This window comes from Ambystoma mexicanum, chromosome 1q (assembly GCF_040938575.1).
Source record: "Ambystoma mexicanum isolate Mex_15411 chromosome 1q, UKY_AmexF1_1, whole genome shotgun sequence".
In the NCBI taxonomy this organism is placed as follows: Eukaryota; Metazoa; Chordata; class Amphibia; order Caudata; family Ambystomatidae; genus Ambystoma; species Ambystoma mexicanum.
In genome coordinates, this window is record NC_090922.1 from 985,605,297 (window position 1) to 985,628,675 (window position 23,379).

General features: G+C 45.0%; 1 protein-coding gene across 2 annotated transcripts in view; it reads right to left on the bottom strand.

Annotated features, from left to right (window-relative positions):
• The window catches only part of LOC138539878 (interferon-induced protein 44-like), a 1,550,577-nt gene that overhangs the window by 287,066 nt on the left and 1,240,132 nt on the right, over nucleotides 1-23,379 (bottom strand). The window lies entirely within an intron of this gene.

Below are 23,379 nucleotides of genomic sequence, written 5' to 3' on the forward strand. Positions count from 1 at the left end.
CATGGGTGCAATCAATGGCACCTAGCACTTTGGGGAATTGTGCCACCCCGTAGAAATCCTGGACGGCAGCCTGCCTTTCTACAGGCCTGCCTTAGCGCACGCTGTTTGGAGACATGTGCGCCAGCGTGCGCCACGCAAAATTTTAGCGCACATCCAGGGATTTACACGCGCAAGGACTTCCATGAATCGCTGTGCGCGGGTTTCGCTGCGATTTCGCACTTGCACTGCGATTCGCACGCTTTCGCACGCTTGCGCCGAAAATTTCAGCGCACATTAATTCCATGAATCGGCCTGCAAAATGTTACAGGAAACTTGGATCACGAATGGGACAATCATGAATTACATGCCACTGTAGCTCTTAAAAGCCACAGAGGCCGTCCCATGTGTGGCCTTCTGACCGCCACCAAAATTAGTGCTAACATATCCATCATACACAAATATTCTCCAAACTATAATACTCAATTAACTATCGTGTCAAGCAATTCCATCCTCTATGCTGTAGTTAATCTTTACTGGAACCCTTTAAGAACTGAGGAGTCAGAGTGTGTAACTAATGTGTCAACCTTATTGGATTACATCACCTCTGTGCCTAAAATAGCCCACACCATCTTAGCGGGCGATTTAAACCTCCAATGCCTAGCAAAGTTGAAGGTTGCCGAACAAAATAGGAGAGCCCTATGGAACCATCTTATGAAAACAAGAGGTTTCATTATGATGAATGGGTCTGGCCCCACAGATCATCCTCCTCAAAACACCTGGTCGCAAAGAGGTTCCTGTGGAATCATCGACTACGGCTCACTTTCCACATATCCATCAGAATTCAAAATTGAACAAACAAAGAATAGTGATCACAATATGCTCTGCCTGCAATGGTTAACTCCTCAATGACAACTACCGGTTATTAAAACAAATTGGGGTCATTCTATAACGACAAATAACAGTGTCAATAGAGTACGTTAGACTACAGACACCATTACTCAATTTGGCATAACGCTGGAAACAGCTTTTGATAGTGCTCGTATAGTCCCCAGCTCCGTTTATCATGAAATATTGCAAAAAATGAGTCAAGCAGATAACAAGCATAAACAATATATGCCTCGAAATCATGTGTTCCACTTTAAAATCAAGGAAAGAAAAGCACTTTTCAGGAATGAAAAGCGGCAGGCGAAGCTTCTACCAGCATGTATTCGTTACCAAAAGCTTAACTTACTAAAAACAAATTACAAAAATTGGATCCGGCACCACAAAGTACAAATGTTACAAGTAGACAGAGAACAAATGCTTGAATTTATAAAAGACAAGAACACCACACGCATATGGAAAGTCATAAATGAGCTAACTTCATCTCAACAACACTGCAAACAAATCCAACATGTTCTAGAAACTACATGGGTGGAATACTTCCAGAAAATCCTTGCCTCACCCATTCAGGATGATCATGTGCACATTAGAACTAAGGCTTTTCCATTCCATCTCAACACAGACAGAACAGACATATTATATTATATACAAACAATTAGCGCTTCAAGAGCTCCGTGGCCCGATGGCCTGTCAAACTTTATATTCAAACAAAATCCAGAGCTATGGACTAACATCTTATTTTCCATATTTCAGCAAATGAATTACTCTCAAACCATCCCTTGCTCTTGGAAACACTCCATCATAGTCCCTCTTTATAAAAAAGGCAATCGAGAGAAACCAGACAGTTACAGGCCAATTGCGCTGCTTGATGCGCCGGGAAAAATCTATACCAGAATTGTTCTGAAAGAATTGAATACTTGGATGAACTTAGTCAATATGCGTGATACATTCCAAACTGGGTTCGTGTCTGGGCTCGGCACGACCCCAAACATGATAGTTCTCAATATGCTAAGAGCAACATATATTAATCGAAACCAAAACCTTTATATGGCATTTGTTGATTTCCGCTGTGCATTTGATTCGGTTGATCGAAGCTTGCTATTTTCTAAACTTAGAAAGTATGGTTGTCCCCATTCATTATAATGAATAATAGAAGAACTTCACTCCAACACAACGGTCCAAATTAGACTTTCTACAGAAGGACTGTTATCCAAGAGGGTCATTTCGGGAAGAGGCGTCAAACAAGGCTGTATTTTAGCCTCAACGCTCTTTAACCTGTTCTTACTAGATTTGGGAACTGAATTTGAAGATACAGAAAGTGACGCACCTAAATTAGGGACACAAAAAATTAGATGGATCCTTTACGCAGACGACCTAGTGCTTGTATCACTGACCCCTAGAGGCCTTCAGAAATTACTTCAATGCCTAGGGAACTACAGCAGAGTAAATAATTTATTAATTAACACATAAAAAACTCAGGTGGTTATCTGCCAAAAGAACAAAAAAAAGAAAAACATCAAACAATGTAAATGGATATTAAACAAGCATAATCTCTGTGTAGTTAATAACTATAAATATCTAGGCTTACATTTCTCTGACAGTTCAGAGCCTCTTTTGCAAGTCTCTATCCTAAAGGCCAAAATTCTATCATTAGCTTCTCAAGCCTCCATCATAATGCGCAAATACGAGAAATTTACAACAAATCACATACTACTATTATATAAGCAAAAAGTAATTCCCATAATATCTTACGGGGCCGATTCTCAATTACCTCAACCAAGAAACTATTGGGATAGGTATAAAGGTTTATTCTGGAAATCTGTTTTTAAACTTCCCAATTGCACCCCCACGGCTTTGTTGAGACTGGAAATGGGCACATGTTCAATCTATTGTCATGTTATGTGGAAAATGTGATGTTTCTTTAGGAAGTGCCTGGTAGATGCCTCTAAGAAAAACGTGTTGAATACCATTGCACATTACCTCCTAACGTCCACTGATAATTTTCCAAAAGTGTGGTTTAAATGTGTACTCAAAACGCTTACTGAAGCTAATATTTCTTTGCAAATGCTAATCCTAAATCCAACAAAAGCCAAGAAAACACTGTTTCTATATGATTGGATTATGACCCAAGATATGTGTAAAAAACGAGTTGATTTTTACTCTTCAATCTTCCATCCAAAAAAAATGGGTACAATGGAAAAATATCTCCAAAAATGTCCTTCTCACTTTGTGAGAATACAAATGTTAAGAACTCACCTAAATCTCCATCCAACGTATGAACTTTTGGCCAGACGGTATAATGAATTAAAGCAAAGTAAATGGCGTTGTTTTTGTAAAAACAATAAGCTAATTGAGTCCCTCATGCATTTAGTAGTGTGCTGTCCAGCTTTGGAAACATTACAGCAAACTTATTTAAAAAATCTGTTGCAGCTCTACTGCTCTCGTACTGATGAAGAAATTTGGGGGCTTTGTGAGCGTTCAGCAATATACATTGCTTTAGTTAAATTTTTAGCTACCATTCTTTATTAATGTGAATGCCAAAAGTATAAAGAAGGTTTATTTTTAAGCTATGGAAAATTGTAATTCTACTTGTAAAATGATGAATTGTAATGTAATGATTGCATTAAGATTTTCTGTTTATGTTTTGTACCAAATATTTGAAAGGTTGAATTTCAGCCAAACAAATTAAAAAAAAAAGAAAATTAAAAAAAAATAATGCCCTTTTCTGGGCATCTATGCCCAAAACCTCAACAAATTGCAAGTCGCACAAAATAATGTCTCTTTGTCGACGCTCCTCCATACTTTATCAAGGAGGATCACTCTCAACTCGTCCATCACACCCACCAGATCTCACCTGGTCAGTCCGATATATGTGCCTGCTTTAAAAGAACCAAAGCTGGGGGGTCCAGCTTTCAACACCTGGCTCCTAGAAGCTGGAATGCACTGCCCACAGCAATAGGAAATGAAAAATCCTACACTGCCTTCCTCAAAATGCTGAAAACCTTCTTGTTCAACCAAGCCTCTTCGTGATCTAACCACGATGAATAGCTAAGCTGGCTAAATGCTACCTACTAACCTATTTAGTATTTCATTAATGTCATCCATGTACTAATTTTTACCTTGTCAATGTATTCCTCTACCTGTACCATTGAATCTTCTATATCAGTGCCACAATGCCCATGGGCTGATGTGCGCTTTACAAATTTAAATAACCACCACTGGCAAGTGCCTATTGCAACTATACCACAGCTAATCATAACACATTCTCCTCAAAAACTGCTGAAACAACGCCACATTTGTAATCTTAAAAAGCCGTCCTCAGCTTTTTAATATTTATGCATCCTTTTTCTGTCTTTGCTCTTATGGACACACAGTCCCAATGTCTATCATTAGACCAAAAATGTTTCTTTCTTTGAACTATTTCTCCTGGGCACCTCTAAAACCCTAGTGCCACTTAACACTTCTAAACACATCAGGTCACCGTATTAGGCTGTCCTAATGTGAACACCTTAATTCTTCTGTTTTGCAAGAGTATTCCCTATATATTATGGCGCAGTTCTTTTTTATGAACACATTTGAAATAATGTGTCTATTTTACTGCCTTGCTATACTGACTACCGAGAGTCATAATGCTCGCTCTCATGAGTATATTTACTAATGCTGTGTGCTGCATAGGAGTGCTGCCCGCTTGGAGGTCACCCCTCTTTTTCCAACATGCGAGTTCTGCGCTATTACTCTGATTATTTCTCAAAGAAACGTCAAAAGGAAACTCTTCCCTGACCACTATCTTTTCCCATATCTCTCAATGTTTTTTATCAAAAGTGCTTACAAAGCCAACAACCATGAACTTGCTCGGTGTCTGCCAGTGCTTTTCGCCGCATCCAAGGCAGAATTTTCCCTTTCATGTCTGACTATTTGCTTGCCAGTTTAAACACAATCTCCTCATAAGCTGCGGCCAGCCTTTGGAGATACCATTTTATCCCCCGTTTTTCTCAAACAGAAAGAATTCCTGCATGTTCAATATATTGTGTCACAAAGGGGGGCGCTGTTGCACGGCATGAGCAATGGCCGCAGCCTGAGAGCGCTCGGTCTGAGACTCCGGAATCCTGGTAAAATTTGGCCGCACCGCTGCAGCTGGAGACCTGGAACTTCTAAATATTTGCATCGGAATACCGTGGGGACACCTACTGTGAGTCCTAGCACCCACGGACTCTCAGAGGTACGGAGCTGAGGGGCTGCGTTGGGGCCTGTGGAGACTGCGACGTTGGTGATCGAGGTGTGCCCCTCCCCGCTGCAGAAGATTTTGGCACCAAGGGGCTCCGGGCGGACCTTTCTGTGCGCGGCCCCCGTTGTTGTGGTCTGCCGCCTGGACTGGGGGGCGATTGGCGCCCCTGACTTGGCTCTCTACGGGAGCGCACCGGATGGACCCGCGTACCCTGACCTGGGATCTGGTCTCTTGGCACCCTGGCCGCGCGATCGGCCTCTTCGCCCTGCTCCTTGTAGGTCCCTGAGTGGTTGGGCTGGTGGCCCTTGCCTCCCCCTGACATCAGACGGGGGCCCTAGCTGAGGTGCCCCGTGTGCGTGGCCAGAGCCGGAGCACACCAGCAGCGCGAGGAGTGAGCGGAGGAGGCACGCCTGGAGGCACGGCACAGCAGTAGGTTGGGGTGGCGGGAGGAGCCCTGGAGCATCTCTGTACACCGCGCACCCTCTCCCATATAAACGGATCAGTCACCGGCTCGCCACCTTCTAAAAAAAAAAATGTATTTATTTATTTATTTTTTCTCCATACCCTGACCAGATCTGCACGTCTGAGGAACGGCAGAGAGACTTCCTTCGCATTGCAGCCTATTTCTGATTGGGATTGCCTCATAGGATGTAGTCCTGCTCCCTGCTACCTCTGTTTAGGAGCCATAGTATGCATATAGTTTCTTGTGGCAGGGAGCTCCTGGGAGACTCGGGTCGTAACATCAGGAATGTAACTATTTTTTGATCAATTGGGGGTCACCCCCTGAGGATCCCTGGGCCCTAAAACAGTGGGTGCGAGCTGCGGGCAGGCACCGAGACACGCAATATGGCCTCTTCCTTATCCTGGTTCAGGGCGGCCGCCTCTCCCTGCAGTTTGGGGCCATAAGGCTCTGCCATAGTGACCTTTTCCTGTACAGGTGTCACGTAACCAAGGATTCGAACACACTATGTGCATAGGTCAATCATAAACCATAGACCTGGAGAGTGAACAGTAATTTGGCATTACTGCATTAGGCTTCTGTTGGAATGGGCAACCAGAAACGGCAGTCCAAAATGGAGCACTTCGCCAAGTCAGGCCGGGATCAACCTGTGCAGGAACCACCCAGAACTAATCATCTCGATATCGCAGTCTTAAACCAAACTCTATTGGCCCTGAAGGGGAGCACCGATACTCTTGGGGCTGAAATAGATGCTTTGACCTGCAAAGTGGATGTTTCAGTGGTCCAAATTGAGAAGCTCTGCGGCAGGATGTCAGAGGCTGAGCAGAGGATCGGGGAGGGGGAAGATAAGATCGCTACACTCCAAAGAGAGGTGGCCTCCCTGCAGCAAACTGTTAAAAGAGTGGCGGCTAAAAATGACGATCTCGAAGGGAGATCTAGGAGGAATAACATTTGGATTACAGGGGTGGCCGAGAGCACTCATATAGAAAACATGGAACTGTTTGTTGAAAAACTTCTTAAGGAGATACTGAATATGTTCATGGTCGAAAGGGCCCACCGCTCGCTAGCAACTAGGCCGCCACCAGGTGCCCCTGAGCGAGCCATAATAGCCCGGATCTTTAACTATAGGGACCGCGACACCCTGTTGCCAGTGGCGAGAGAAAAGCAAACGCTGCAATGGGGTTCATCGACGATACGCCTATTCCCAGATTTCAGCCAGCAAGTGTAGGATCAAAGAAAGACATTCCAAAAAGTTAAAAACATTTTGAGGAAAAAAGGTGTACGCTATTCGATGATGTACCCTGCAAAGCTCAGGGTGGTGCAGGGTGGCAAGGCCTCTTTCTTCACTAACCCCAAAGAGGCTGAAAGATATGCTATGAATATCCCCAGTCCGGGTCCCTCCCCTCCGGGGACCCCATGAAGCAGCAGCCTGGGCCACAAGATTTAACACGTGGGATAGGTGGACACCACAGTGTCATTAGTAGGGGGACAGGTGTCTCCAACTGTTAAAAATTGTTTGGGAAATAAGAGTCACTGAAGCGGTGTGTAATATATGGTAGGGAGTCTGAGGCTACAAGGAGGCGCAGAAGCTGCCAGCACCCTCCAGCGCCCTGTGGCAATTTAGATTGGCTAAAGTTGATGTTGGTTATGTTTAGGGTGGGGGGTGGGTTAGGGGAGGCGGTAGGTTGGTTTTTCTGGCGTGGGTGGGGGAGAGGACGAAGGGTTAATGGCTCAAGCTTGAGTACGTTTCTAAGAAAGGGAAGGGGGGGCGCATACACCTCTGTTGGCATGCACAGTTACACACGATTGAATGCTCAAATGCACAAGACACACTACCCGATACAGAGAGTCCAATCAAGACAAGCGCCAGTAAGGTTGCATGGTCCAATCATACATGGCGAACTATGTAGGGGATGATGCCCAGTTGGGAGGGGTCATAACCATACTAACTTGGAATATACAAGGGTTTACTAATAGTAAAAAAGCGCGTCTGATTACGAACTACGCTAGGAACCACCGGGTGAATGTTTTGTGTATTCAAGAGACTCACTTGGGAATAGCGCAAAAACTCCCCAATCTCACCGGTTGGGGGGTGCATAGATATGGTTCTTCCTATTCTTCTCAATCTCGGGGAGTGGCTATATATATATATTCATCGGTCCTTGGAGTTTAAACTCCATAAAGTTATTACAGACACAGAAGGTTGTTTCGTCCTGGTTGCAGGGGAGATAAAGGGATGGCGTTTCCTCTTTATTAGTATCTATGGTCCTAATCACGACTGTCCAGACTTCTTTCAAACATGTGCAGAATCCTTACGTTCCTTCCCTGGCTATGAAGTGGTATGGGCGGGTGATTTTAATGTGGCTTTGACAGTAGAAAGGGACAGATCCTCCACCGCCCAAAGAACAGTCTCACGGGCTGCCCAGAAATGGAAGGCCATAGCGAGAGATCGCTCCCTTATAGATACGTGGGGACTCTTACACCCTACCGACCGGGAGTTCACTTTCTACTCAGGGGTAAACGGTAGCGCCTCTAGGATTGATTATATCCAAATGTCTCCAGAGTTAGCCTGAGGGACCTACAACGCCAGGATTCTCCCCCAAACATTATCGGATCACTCCCCGGTTTTGGCCCAATTTGAGAAACCCCAGGTTCCACGTAAACAGCTTTGATGGAGGTTTAGAGCCCGCTCTGGAGGATGTCGCTTTTAGGGAAGATATTCGTGATAATATCATTGAATTCTTCCACATGAATGTGGACTCTGTCCCTGACCCTAGGATAATATGGGAAACCTTTAAAGTTTATATGCGTGGTTGTTGCAATTCTAAGGAAGGGGGTGTCCTGAAAAGTATCCGTAGGTCTATCTCGGCCTTAGAAGGGGAAATTAAGAGCCTGGAGGCCACGCAGGTACAGACGGACACTCAGGAACTACAGTCCCAGTTAGGGAAAAAGAGGGAGGAGAGCCGCACGCTAATGGTTAGTGAGGAACGCTCCTTGGGAGATCCTATTGTGACAGCCAGATATGGGGAGGGGGATCGCCCTAGTAGAACACTAGCTTGGGCAATTAAACAGGAGAGGCATCCCGGTTCTATACTGGAGGTAGAGAGGGAATCTGGGGAAATGTTAGAGACAATGAAGAAATCAATTAGGTATTTCGGGCCTTTTATGAGAGGATGCACTGGACGGGACTTACTACCGGCCATGATGCCATTGTACAATACTTGAATAGGATTGCACTGGGGTGGCTCGACCCAGAGCAGGGCGCTTCACTGAATGATCCTCCTTCGGACGAGGAATTCCTCAAGGTGATTCGTTCTCTCCCAAACGGTAAGGCCCCTGGGTTAGACAGCATCACGGCTGAAATGTACAAGGCTTACCCCGCCAGGTCAGCTGGCACACTTCCAGAATCTTCCAGGACGGCCCTGGTAACGGTTTTACTAAAGTCCGACAAAGACCCATGCAAATGTTCCTCATATAGACCCCTATCCTAGATAAATACCGATAATAAGATCCTTGCCAAACTCCTAGCTGACAGGCTCCTCCCTCATATGCCCAGCTTGGTCGTCCTGGACCAGGCGGCTTCATTCCAGGCCGGTCCACTCAAAATAACCTGCAAAGATAATTTACTCTGATGCACAATATTAACACCGAAGTCCCAATGGGCGTGGCCGCCCTCGATGCAGAGAAGGCCTTCGACTCGGTCGAATGGCCCTTCCTGTTCGAGGTTCTCTGTCGGACAGGCGTCGGCAATACTTTCTTACAGTGGATACGCTTGCTGTATATGGCACCCAGGGCAAGGGTGTATACCAATCAAATGCTATCGGGCATAATATTTCCTACTAGAGGGACTAGACAGGGTTGCCCCCTCTCCTTCATCCTATCCGCCTTAGCGATTGAACCCGTGGCCTGCACTCTGCGTGAATTTCATTCCCATAGGGGGAATCAGCCTGCCCATGTGTACGTCAATAGTATCGTTATACGCGGACGACATGTTGCTTTATGTTAAGTACCCACGAACCAATCTAATCCCGATAATAGAAGTGATTGCAGACTTTGCTACACTTTCTGGTTTACAAATTAACTGGTCCAAGTCGGAGATTCTCCCCTTTCCAAGTTTGTAACACAATACTTGGGCATCCACGTCTCCACGTGCCCCGTCAAGTTATGAGAGGAAAACTACGTGGCAGCCGTGGAGAACCTGGAACACAAGGTGGATACCTAGATAAGACTCCCCATCTCCCAGGCGGCGAGGATCTCCCTTTCCAAAATGGTGATTTTACCTAAATTGTTATACATTTTTAATAACGTCCCGATCTGGCCGCCTGCTATATTCTGGACTCGCCTCAGAGCCTTCATGAATAGGTTGATATGGGCAGGAGGTCACCCTCGAGCTTCCTTAGATACGCTTTGCCGTCCATACTCACAAGGTGGGCTAGATGTCCCAGATCTTTTCTTTTATTATCCGATAGCGCAAATCCAGTACACTGTTTGGTGGTGGTCCCCCACGGCTGATCTACCGCACACACGTTTAGAAAGGGCAATCACCAGACCGGATTATTTAAGGGGATTGCTGTGGGGAACCCGGGAGCAGCATGACAGGACAGAGGTACAACCACTGGTAATTACACTTAAAGCAGTGGACCGCTTGGCAGACCTGGTTGATGTAGACCAGTAGTATTCCCCGCTTATGACCATTTATCAAGTCTGAGGCCTCTCTCTTACACATGAAGAAATATTCCAGAGACACTTCACAAATCTACACGTGCATACGGTGGCCGAATTAATAGTGGAGGGTAGATTTATTACGTGGGATGAACTTAAAGAGAGAGGGGATTGGACACCCATATCGCTGCTTTTGTATTATCGGCTGCGAGAGGTGATGCATACCAAATGGCCTCTCTTCCCAGTGGCCCCGGTCCCCTCTCCTGTTATGGCATTTGTAGAGGCTCCACAGCATACAAGTAGATTGGTGAGCGTGTACAGAAATAAATGGGAGGATGATTTGGGTTACACATTGACAGCAGCCCAATGGGATATAATATGTGCACAAACTAGGCATATATCCATGGTTAATAGGTTTTGTTTGATACATTTTAAGTATGTGCATCAGGTATATTATTCTCCATATCGCTTGAACAAGTTCTACCCGGACAGATCCCCTAATTGTAAAAGATGTGGTCAGACACCAGCGGACTTCTATCATATGGTCTGGTTGTGCTCTCCAATACAGGTATTTTTGAAGAAGGTTGCGCAAACTATGTCTGCTGTTTTAAATGTGTCAATCCCATGTTACCCACCGTTGTGGCTGCTAGCGCTGATAGAATCGAGCACCCGAAATGAGAAGTGTTTAATGGGTATGGCATCTATAGTTGCGAGATCATTAATAGCCAGGACCTGGGGTGCGAGTAGACTCCCTGGATTTCAAAAATGGCTCTCCGCTATGAAAAGATGTGAGCAACTAGAGACACAGCATAATCAGATGCTCCCCTTGGGCGGGAGACCCAAGGATTACTGGGCACTGTTTAGACATTATGTGATGGAACTGGAGGTCCCCACTGACTACATAAGCCCATTGAACCCCGATCAGGGGGGAACCCGACCTCCGGTATCCTCATCGACGACGCCGCTCTCGCCTCCCCCCGATGACGGGTAACATATCAGGGAGTGACAAAGGTACCATTATTTGGCGAGATGGGGACTGCTCTCAAGTACTGCATTGTGCTGGTCGCTTACGGTAGTGAAGGAAATGCTTGGGAACTCATGTTTTTGATATATGTGCAAGTCTGTGCTAGGAACTGTGCCAACCTGGAAGTGGGGACTAGGGTGGGTAGGTGGGGTCATTTTGTATTTTCTTCACTTTGTTGTTTGGGTTGTAGTTATTATGCTATTGTCAACTGTTAATAAGCATAAAAAGTTAATTAAAAAAAAAGAATTAAAAGAAATATATATATTGTGTCACAAAATCATTCAGCACCTTGAAGCCTGTGCTGTGCAGCACATTAAAAAATGCAAATAAAATAACCAAATCTTATCATCGTGCTGTCAGCCCTCATACTGGCATACTCAGTGGCTGTCCACTTTAATCAAAAGGGGAGTACCCCCTTACTGTGTACATGAAGCTCACCCTAACATGAGTCTCCACATGTGTATATTCATGCACAGCCCTTTCTTGCTGGATCAGCTGTGCACTAGGGGCATACTGCCCGCTTTTTCTCAAATATTGTTCACTCTGCATGAATCCCTACCTTTCATACATGAATGCAAATATGTTCTAATCATACCGAATGTGGTGCACCAGAGCAAGGCTCCTTACTTATCCATCCTACACATTTCGATCGTCTTTCTGCATAATTTTAAACTCACCCAGGTTATTCTAAAAATGTCCCTGACTGTTTTGGTGCATATCCCAGAAGTCCAAGACTACTGTATTTTCAAGTGCTTGCACAGTGTTCCATTATGTGCAGTAATGCGTAAATATTTTTCCTTGACTACCTGCCATTCGTTTGTATCCCCATAGCTAGGAGGCCATTGCTGTCTCCTGTAGCTAAATGTGCTTACTGCTGACATTTTTCTTGCACTTTGCATCTATGATATGCATTTGGCACATGCCTCTGATAATACAAAGGCCTATCTGTACTTCATATATTTGCACGCGATTAAAAAAGCTGGCTCGCAATACGCGAGCATTTCGCATTCTTTCAACTTGGGCCAGTTCTTCAACTCTGCAATGTTATCTCAAGGCCGCTCCATCGTGCATTCCTGTCTAATGAATCTCCGTCCAAGCCCTCGTGTTTTTTATCTTAACCTTGCTTCTGGGCAAAAGGAAAACATAATTGCTATTTGTGTGCCAGTTTGCATACTTCAAAAATCACAATGTTATTTATCATGTTTGTCTCATATATTTCTGTCACTTCTCACAACTCAATTTGCTTGTGCTTGGTCCAAATACAATCCCTTAACACATTACCTTTGTTGCATTCTGCACATAAAAATACTGTTCAAGTCTTAGTCAGATCTCTCTCAATTGTGTGCTCTTGGGCAGTTTTCTCTGACCTTATATTCACATGCTTTTCAATTTATAAAGAAAATGTATTTATATCACCACAGAGCATACGTGTTGCCTCATAACTTCAGAACATGACATCATTTTTCCTGCCGTGTTCCATAAACACAAGCTTTTTCAATCTACGAGACACTCTTGTCAACACCTTAAATTCATCTCTAAAAAAAATACGCTTAGTTCTAGAAACAAAACCAGACTAGATTTTCACAGTAACACGCTTCTTATCTCAACCATTATATCATTCCTTGCTTAACAGTCAAATGTCTTTAGCAGCACGCACTTCACATTTCCACAGTGAATTCCTTGTCCATAAATCATTGTAAATCCAACGCGATTACTGTGGTATGGTTTGAATGTTTTGAAGACGGAGTGGTAGTACTACAAAAGTGTTATTGAAGAATACATATCACTGTACTACAAAAGTGTTCCTGGCAAATACATATCACTGAAGTAAGGGGTTGTTTTAAACTGTGTTAGAATCGTCGCACATTGTTGAATCAAGTGTTTTGTGAGGTATTCAAAAGTATTGAAGAAGCAGAACCATTTAAATACTTTGTTGAATTGTTACTGAAACATCTTGACAAAATCATATTATTGAAACAAGAGGTGTGCAAACTGCTATGGAATCAACTAAGATTATTGAATCAAATGTTCTATGAGTTGTTGCAGAGACTATCCTGACAAAGACATTTTGGTTGATCCTAAGGAACATTTGTTGACAAGTTGGAACTTTTGTTGTCAAGATGAGAACCCAAAAGAACTGAAGTAGAACTTTATTACAAGACAGGATTTCCTTAATTTTGAAACTGTGGAATAGATTCCTGCTGAAATCTGGGGAAGGGAAATTCACCTAGATTAGAAAGAAAGACTATTATCCAACATAAATGAACATAACATAAATGATATTGTTGCTTATTTGAATTGCCATATATTACCTTGTTTTGAGTTGTTTGTAAGTGTGAGGGACAGAATCCTTTTGTTAGAGTCTATCCGTTAGTTTATTTTAGGCAGGGAAATCCTCATCAGGGTAGGGATAGTGAGGTGTTTATCCAACCTTTTAAGTTAATAAAATGGCATCTTTTGAAAAACGTTTACAAAGTTGTCAGCCTCTGTCAGGCAAGATGTCCAAAGCAAAAATATGTCCTGTGTCAGAAATCATGTTCTGGGGCTCACACTACAAACAAACTCTAAGGTGCAAAGGATATTGGGCCTCATTATGAGTCCAGTGGTAGCCGTGCCGGAAAAACCGGCAGGCTGCCGCCGGACCCAAAATACCATTCTGCCTCCGTGATTGCCGGAATCACCGGGGCATTACATCCCCGGTGACCCGGTAATTCCGGAGGCGGAATTCCGTAAATCCCCATTCCCATGGAGTTCCATAAGATTCCATGGGGATGGGGACAATGGAAACACCGGCTCTCTGACAGATGGAGCCGGTGTTTCCATTTCTGCCTGCAGGTGGGTGGCGTTACTCCCACCCGGTCAGACCTGGCGGGAGTGACACCTTCCGCCTGCAGAACTCGGAATCAGTCGGTCCGGAAACAACAGTGGTGGCAGATTTACCGCTACTGTTATTTCCGGACCAACTGACTCATAATGAGGTCCATTGTTTCTGTTTCTCAATGTGAACACAGGTTCGAATCCAACGCAAAAGTATTAATCCAATCAAAAAGATCCAAATGGATAGTGTTCACAGTTCCAGAGAATTACTCCCTTCCCCAGATTCCTTTTCTCCACAATGAAAAGTTGACATAAAGAATAATCAGGTTTCTTGTAACCTCAAGATGGTAACTTCCTCCTTTTGGTGGGTTCACTGTTCCTGAGGAAATGGGTCCCTTCCCCAGGTTTCTTTTCACATTCAAGACTATTCAAAATCCCAAGGCCATATGTCTTCCCTAGGCCCCTGTTTTTACTGTATTACAATTTGGGTCAGAGTCCCAGACCCGCAGGTCACCTGGTGTACTTCCCTGCCAGGTTCTCATTTCACTTTTACAACAGTTCACAATCTTAATGGCATGGTACTTCCTTGAGATTTTTCTTCTTATGATGTTTATCACACATACTTGACTTTGCCTGGTATACTCCCCTGCCAGGTCTTGGAAGCAGTCTCTTTCACTTTGTTGTCACTTTTCACCTTGAAGAAAATTCAGAGATCCCAACGGCATGCACCCTCCTTATGATTCTCCTTCCTCTGTATTACAATGTTGGGTGCGGCTACCTGACTTGCAGGTCACCCTGTGGGATATTTTACCCATGCCGATGCACCCCACTGCACCCCTTTGCCAATGGGGAAGGAAACAGCCAAAAATGGATGTGCTAACCCCTGTGTGTGCAAATCTGCAAAACTGTGCATGGTTCATAAATCACAAAAGGCTGCACACCCCTTCCACACACAGTCAAAATTGGGGTAAAAACAGAACTCACTGCAGGAGAATGTCAGTGGGTGCTGTACATGTAACATGAAGCAAGGCCACAGAAGTGGGCTAAAAACCGAAAATGCCTATTAAAAATGCAGCTTCGCCAACCAATTGCAACCTTCAAAGTGCTGTTTTGACGCTAAATTCAGACATTTTCCAAGTGAACCATTGAAATTAAAGGTGTACTTAAATCACAGATCCTCCAGGTGGCTCAGAGCAACCGGGCCTCACTGACTGACAGCAGCTAAGAAATGTATTTTATGAAAAACCAGTCCAGCAACAGTTTGTTTTCAGTTACACAGGAGAAATGCAGCTAAAAGTGGCAACATATAACAATTTCAACTGTGCAGAGAAAACTCCAAGCAAAGGCGGAATACTTACTTCCAGATTGCAAAACAAAGCTCAGCACTCAAGGACAGAAATAATGCTGAATTAAAAGTTATGTGCTGCATAAGAAAAGTAGATTTAAAAGACTCAGTTTAAATGTGCTTTTTCAGGGAAGAAGTGAACAAATTCACCTGTTTGAAAGCATGTTTTTGTCAAGAGCCTAATTCTTTAAATATCAAAATCTACCTATAAACTGTGTTCAAGTTATATGTTGTAATGAAAGCTGCAGGTAATTTTTTAAAGTCCAAACCCAGTCTTGAGTTAATCAAATATTTAATTCTGAGCTGACAGTTTCAGCCTGGGAATGGGTAACACCTTGCTGCTACAGGAAGGCTTATTTGCTACTGGGAGGTTCTCGCATACTCAGAGCAATGGCCCTCATTAAACATTCATCTTTGCTTCAGGCACAGACAACAGGAGGCTTGGACCCCCACCCTCCCAGAGGAGGGGCAGATGTGGGGGAGGCTTCTCAGTGATCTTCAAAGGACTGACCATTTGCTTACTTGGGAAGAAAGAAAAAAAAACCTGACATGGATTTTGAATGGAAATTACTTATTTTTGCCACAGAACTTCATGACATTTAACACGGCAGCCAAAATAAGTAGACGAGTGAAAAATACATACTTATGAATCTAAACTCATGCTAGACATTTGAAGACGTGAGTGAACCTGGTACGGCATAAGGAACAAAAGTTACACTGAAACACTTATTGCGCCAAAACTATTAATGCTGCAAGTCTAATATAGTATACCCGTGTTCTAGGGATAATTGCCCAGATATGTACTGGATTAGGAATTGTTAGGCCAAACCGTTATGATTAAAATTGACAAAATTCCACAGAATGACAAAGACAGCTCTCACTGAGATGGGAATTGAATGTAAAGATAACCCATCAAATATGTAATGCATGTGTCTGATTTTATTAGAGGGCATAATTATAAAAATGTGCATTTGTGGAAAAGTTAATCTGTGGTTCAAATCAATGTGGGAGTTCCCAAATCACGTCATAAAGATGACAGCTCTTTTCTGACTTCCAACCAGAACAAGGCAAGTGCCTTTGACCACTCACAGCCGTGGGGGTGTGCTTTGATATTCTGCCCCTAACATAAACTTTGTGATGTCACTTGGCAGGATAAATATAGGAGCTTCACCACACATAGGGACACAGATTCCTGACTTCATCCTGATTTCCGCGCAGCGCTTTGTTCCTGACTTCTTCATCTTGTTCCTGACTTCTTCATCTTGTCCTCATCCAGATTACTTTGCCAACCCAGGCCTCAGCATCTGCTGAACTCTTTTCAGCTAGACCCAAATCCAATCATCCCAAACTTCAGGGAAATTCATTCTGATCCAGTCTGGCTCGCTACTATTAAGGCTTGCCTGCTGAAACTCACAATCCCGCTAATCTACCATGTCCAGTGACCAGAAGGGCCAATCCAATCCAAATCCAGTCTGAAGTGCCGCTCAATTGACCAGAACCGCCAAGCTGACCATCCTGCCAGAGGTGTCCTGCTGCCGATAGACCCGATCCGATGACCAGAACCCTGACGGTACAATCTTAATTACAGTGGACTGTAAGTATAAACAGGAAGCATAGTAACCCATAGTATATTTGCTTGTCCTATCCCAATCTCAACCTATCCCATCTTTAACCCCAGAACCTCTAATAGTGTCAGAACCATACTTGCGCTTATTTTTCCCATTTGTTTCATTAAACCATAACCCATTAGTGATTTGGATTAAATAAAGTAATTCCCATACAGAATGGAAACCAGAGTATCATACGTGAAGAGTTACAAGCGGGCTTGAGTAACTGTGGAGATTCACGGGTGCCATTCTATTTTTTATAGTCATTAATATAGTTGAATAAAACCCAATCTGTCATTTTCAAAACCGAATTTCTGCTTTTCTCTGTTCTATTTTTTTCAAAAACGCCTCTCTCTAAAACATCCATAACTTCTTCAATTTTATAGCTAGAGACTTCAATTTCAACTCTCAGTTAAACCTAAGATCTGTAGCTACATCCACAACTAAAATCGCAGAACAGTGTATTTGACCCATTTTTATTACAAATCACATAGTGAAATTTGACTGCGAATTCACCTTTTGCAAAGGTTTTACACTTGTCTTTTCCCATCCAAAGGGTTTCTTAACTTCCATTCCGATCTAAAGTGTGTACTGTTGCTCATCTTGTAGCTCATGTTTGTTAGGACATATAAATAAGTATTTCATATGTGCATTACATGCTAGGGTGTGTGCCTGATTGAAATCCTTAACAACCTGGTACACTCTCCTGTTAGGCTTTTCTTCACCTTTGTTACCATTTACACTCCCAAGGGTAAGGCTCTTCCAAGGATGTCATTTCACCAAAATGCCAGGTGTAGCGGAATTGACATCACATGACCGCTGATGATATCACAGGAAGTGATGTCATTTGACCCCACCCAGAAGTAAAATCACAGGAAGTGATGGAACACGACCTTTCACCCTTTGATAAAACAGGAAGTGGTATCACATAGCATTGTTCCCAAGTACACTACGAAGAATATGGTTACAATATGACTGTAATGTGATATATTTTTCATATGATATATGATATGGCATTTATAACGCCCCTATACACAAGTGTTTCAAGGCGTGAAAAGAATGGATCACCATATGTATCGTTAATATCAGTGTGCATAGGCCCATATTACCAAATTACTGTGAATGCAAGCAGATGTCCGAGGCCAACTGATAATGATGTGTTGTTATATTGCATTTACGCTTAAGCGCTTTATATAGATCTAATATGCATACAATGTTACCCAACCTGTGTTGGTAGTCATTTATCAACCTCAGAAGGATGAAAGGTTGAGTTGGCTTTGCTGTGATTCGAACCTGCAGATCACACACACATCGCCGCTGCAAGCGCTCAAACCCCTGAGCTATCTTATCGGCTATAGCTAGCTTACCGGCTATAGTAAAATGAGCAATTACATGTCTGAATGTGGGGGCATGGCATGAGCTCATGTGGGAAGGTCGCGGCTGAGAGGAGCTCCCACTGCAAACCTTCTACGATCCTTTCTGCAGCAGCAAATACCACGCACCCGTACATTCTAGCAGCCATTTGCGGCAGGTAAAGCCATTGACCATCCTCTGGATTTTACCCCGGCTGTAATTGTGACCCTGTGCAGCGAGTATTTAATGTTGAAAACAGACCCCCGGCACCCCAAGAAGGCCGCCGCGATGGCCCTGTGGCTCTCTTTGGGGACCTGACACTGTGCCGCACGGTGGGCAGCGGGACAACTGCAGCACTGCCTGACGTGCCTGACGGCCTCCGATACTGAGGAGAATATCAGCAACATACCGATGTGCTTATTGCAGTGGGTGGACCCAGTGAAGCGCTCAGCTTGCCGGAGCCGCCAACATAGAGACTACATCTGCGGACGCCTTACTGTCCGTGCTGTTGCCCTGCATGAAAGACCCTGCTCCGGCGCTGGACATTCCACTGTAGCGCACTTGCTGAGGGACTCGCACCAGCACCGTTGACTCCCGCAGTGCCTAAGGTACACCTGCTGTGGCACTCTGAGGGAATTGGCTCCCTAGAATCCTGTGTGGTTCTGCTGGGGAATACGCATACCCCGCGGTCCGGCCCGACGACCTGTGGGAGATCCTCTGTGCCCTGGGGGAGCACAATTCGCATGTTAGACACCATTGCCTTCCCCTCACCCTTCCAGCACTGGTCCTGCATACGAAATGGCTACACAGGGAGTCTGACTACAAATGGACTTCTCCCCTGGGCAACGCTAGTGCATGGAACCTGCCAATAGCCACAAAACACATGCAAACGAACCTGTGGCGCTGATACACACAGGGAGTGACCATGTTCTACACTTTTGTCGCAGCAGCTCCCAAGTAGAACTGAGTGCTTCAGACTTGTGCACGACGGGTGAACCAAGGGGCTTTGCCCTTAACTAACAGCTGAGTCTGAGCCTGTTTGGTGAGGTGGATTATGCAACTTGCCTGGACCTGACCATAACCCTACGCCATGTCACCCACTACAAACAAAGGGAAACCCACAATTATGGACTTGTTTGTTGCAAAGGTGAAGCAAGGCAATACTTCACAAGGGTTCCTAGTCATTCCATCAACATCCATGTACTTTTTTTAATGGGCCCCCCCCAACTGCCCTTTTTTTACCCTTTAAAACCCATTAAAATAAAAATAAACCATTTACCTTAAAAAAACATGCATTCGATGAATTTTTTTCAATGCTATTTTTTAGATGCATTGGTCTGTCGATGCTATGGATTCGATGCAATGACGAGATACCCTTCACAAGCTGGAAATGCAAGCAACCGACAGAGATTCGACACGAGACCCACATGAAGATCCAGTCCTAGCAGCGATGACAGCCTTACGATCCTCCCTTGAAACTAGGATTGATGAGGTGAAAGTGGACGTACAGCTGCTCAGACAGGATGTCCGACAGTTAGCAGAATGGGTCACAACCGCCGAAGGCCTACTAAAAGAAACCGCGAACACCACCACAGACCGGGAGGCAAGAGTGAAGTCACTGGAACAACGGAACACATCACTGGAGCTCTGGGCGGAAGACGCTGAAGGCAGGTCGCGCAGAAACAACGTGAGGGTTCTAGGCTTACCCAAGGGTGCCGAGGGTCATGATCCGACCGCTTACATTGAGAACTTGCTGCTACAGGAGATTGGCCCTGGTAAACTGTCCCAGGGATTTGCGGTTGAAATGGCCACCAGTCCTTAGAGAAGAAACCTCCACCGGGGTCACACCCTAGACCTGTGATCGTCAAGATCCTCAACTTCTGCGATAGGGAAGTGATACTGAAACACTCCAGAAAGCGCAGCGAGATACTGCGGGGGCAGCTCCAGGATCGCCATATACCCGGACTACACTCGGGCGGTTCAAAGAGCTAGGAACACATTTGTGCCTATAAAGGCGCGACTCTGGCAACTGGGGGTCAAGTATATGCTTCTGTACCCTGCAAGATTAAAGGTCATACACAATGGCAGGATGCAGTTCCTGGACAGCCCGGAAGCCGCATCCATGTGGATGGACCATAACAATCTGTCCAGCAAGAATTATTCTGACTAATGGGTCTGTTTGTGGTTACTGGTCCCCGCCATAAAGTCTGAGCCTGGATCATGGGCAACCACCATTTGCTACGTGGGAACTGTACCAAGACAACGCAGGCACTACTGCCGAACTATCAGCAGGGGGGGGCAGGACTCTCCGGCTCTCATCTCAGCTCTTACCGGATAAAGCAAGAACTGCTGCGGACAGTGTCCTATCAAGAACAGTGGGGGTTGAGACCCAGCTGCCCACACCTCGTCTCTTTGCCCACTCACAGTTGACACTGGGCACTGGCCTGTTGCCAGAACCCTTACCTGGTACACAATGGTCGCACACAACCTTGGAGGTACAGGACAGGCAGAACGACTAACGGTTGTTGGGCTACAAGTTAACGTTAAGTTGCCAATGGCTATGTTTCTGTTCCTTAGTCCGGGACATTGTTGTTTGGTTGTGTTTTGGTTCCTGTTGAAAGACTTACGATACACTATGGTTGCGAGGGAAGGGATGCTCTTGGGATGGGACTGTACGTTAATGTTGCATGCACTGTCTCCAACGGCAGTGTGGGTGGGAGACTGGGGTTTCTGGTGGGGTTGTGGCCCCCATGGAGTGGGCCACGTTGGAACAGAAGGGGTGGGTGCGAAGGTACCCTGACCATGACTCAAATTAAGGTATTAACTTGGAATGTGAGAGGCTTAGGGTCATACATGTGAAGTAATAGGGTAAAATCCTATCCGACCCACAGGAAGATTTACATAGCCCTACTTCAGGAGACCCACTTGCTGGCCGAAGACCGGGACGCTATTATAGACTGTTGGGGGGTTCTGGTTACGGGGCTTTGTACTCCAAGTTTGCCTGAGGTGTCTTTATATGGATAGACCCAAAGTTACAGTTTCAGTAGTTGGAGGTGGTGAGGGACAAAGAAGGGAGATACTTGATCCTCTGGGGTCACCTTGAGCACAGAGAAGTATGCATAGTTAATTCTTACTTCCCAAACCACAAAATACCGGACCATATACGTAAGCTCTTCGGTTATATTGCGTCCTGGCGGGACACCTATTTTATATGGGGTTGGGACTTTTAATTGTGTGAGAGACCATGTAATTGATAGAACCCACACTAGTCGCTCTGGTCCCTTACTGACCTCTACTGCCTTGAATGAGGTACTGAGGTACTGTCTGAACTTAATCTGGTGGACGTCTGGAGAGAACTGCACCTCGACACTAGGGGCTACTTCTTTTACTTCTCCCCCCACAAACTGCACACCAGGTTAGAAAACTTCTTTTTCAGTGCTGAGCAACTGGCTGAATTTGTTAGCGCAGAATACATGGGCCTCACAATTTCAGATCATTCCCCCTTGGTGATACTGTGGGAGTTCAGTGGTCCTCAGCCCCCTATCCCGATGTGGTGTATGCCAACAAAATCCCTGGGAGGTGCTCCCTTTAGGGACACCCTGCGGGGCATCATAGTTACATTTTTTAAAGAAAATAAAGAAAATGTCGGTAGTGTGAGCAGCTGGGGCACGGGTGGGAAGCCATGAAGGTGGTTGTAAGGGGTGAAATTATAGCCCGTGCAGAGGGAATTCGCAAACAACTGAAAGGAGAACTGGAAGCCATGGAAAATACAATAGAGATGTTGGAGACTGCGCACCCGGGACGATGGTTAACTCAGAGGGAACTTGCTCTGGTATGACCTCAATGCCTACAGGCTTGGGAGTGGGAGAGGCAATTTAAATTCAATTATGCCACTAGGACAGCACGTTCCCATATAGAAGGAGATAAATCTGGGAAGACTCTGGCCTGGCTGTGCAGACGCGAAAGACCTAGGCGCCTGACGACGTTGTTAAGAGATGAGTGCAGTGAGCTATGGGGCTACCAGGCAGCGATTAACAACGCCTTCATGACCTTTTATGCACAGCTGTACACACGATACCCAGGTGCTCCTGGATAGAATATCTGAAACCCTTTTCCTGATCTGTCTCCTGAAACACACTGCAGATCAGAGCATCTCCCTGGACCAACCTCTCATGGTGGCAGAAATTAGTAAAGCGATTACCTCCCTTTCCACTGGCAAAATGCCCGAAAGCGATGGCTGCCCGGCGAAATTTTATAAAGAGCACGGCTCTGCCTTGGCACCGAACCTATTGAAAGTCTTTGAGGAGGCATATGAAAATGGCATACTCTCACCTAGCATGAGGAAAACCTTAATAATACCCATTCTTAAGCAAGGGAAACGTGCAGAACGATGCAACTCTTATAGTCCCTTGCTATGCTAAATTGTGACGTGACATTGCTCACGACGATACTGGCTTCCCGGTTGCATAGGATTATTAGCTCCCTAATACATGTGGACCAAACTGGCGTTGTACCAGGACGCAACACCACCCTGTATCTCCGCCACTTACAGCATGTCATAGACCAGACTAATCCCCGGAACGAGTGCCTTGCAGTTGCATCTCTGGATTCTGTTAAGGCCTTCGATTCAGTCTATTGGGAGTGAATGATTGCAGCCTTGAGAGGCTTTGGGGATGGCTTTGTTTGTTGGGTATTATTGCTTTACTCCTCCCCAACGGACAGAGTGAAGTCAGGTAGACAAGTGTCGGCCTCCTGGAACATACAAAGGGGTACCCGCCAGGGATGCCCCCTTTCCTCAATGTTGTACATACACGCCCTGGAACCTGTGACTGCGTACCTGCGACAAGAATATCTGGAAGCAGGCATCCTGATAGGTGACACTACACACCTTATATCACTATACACCAACGACGTACTGCTTTATCTGTGTGAAACCCAGTAAACCTGCCTGTTGTTCTAGACGTCTTAGATGAGTTTGCTGCATTGTCTGGGATCCTCTTTAATAAGAATAGGTCCTGTCCTTTT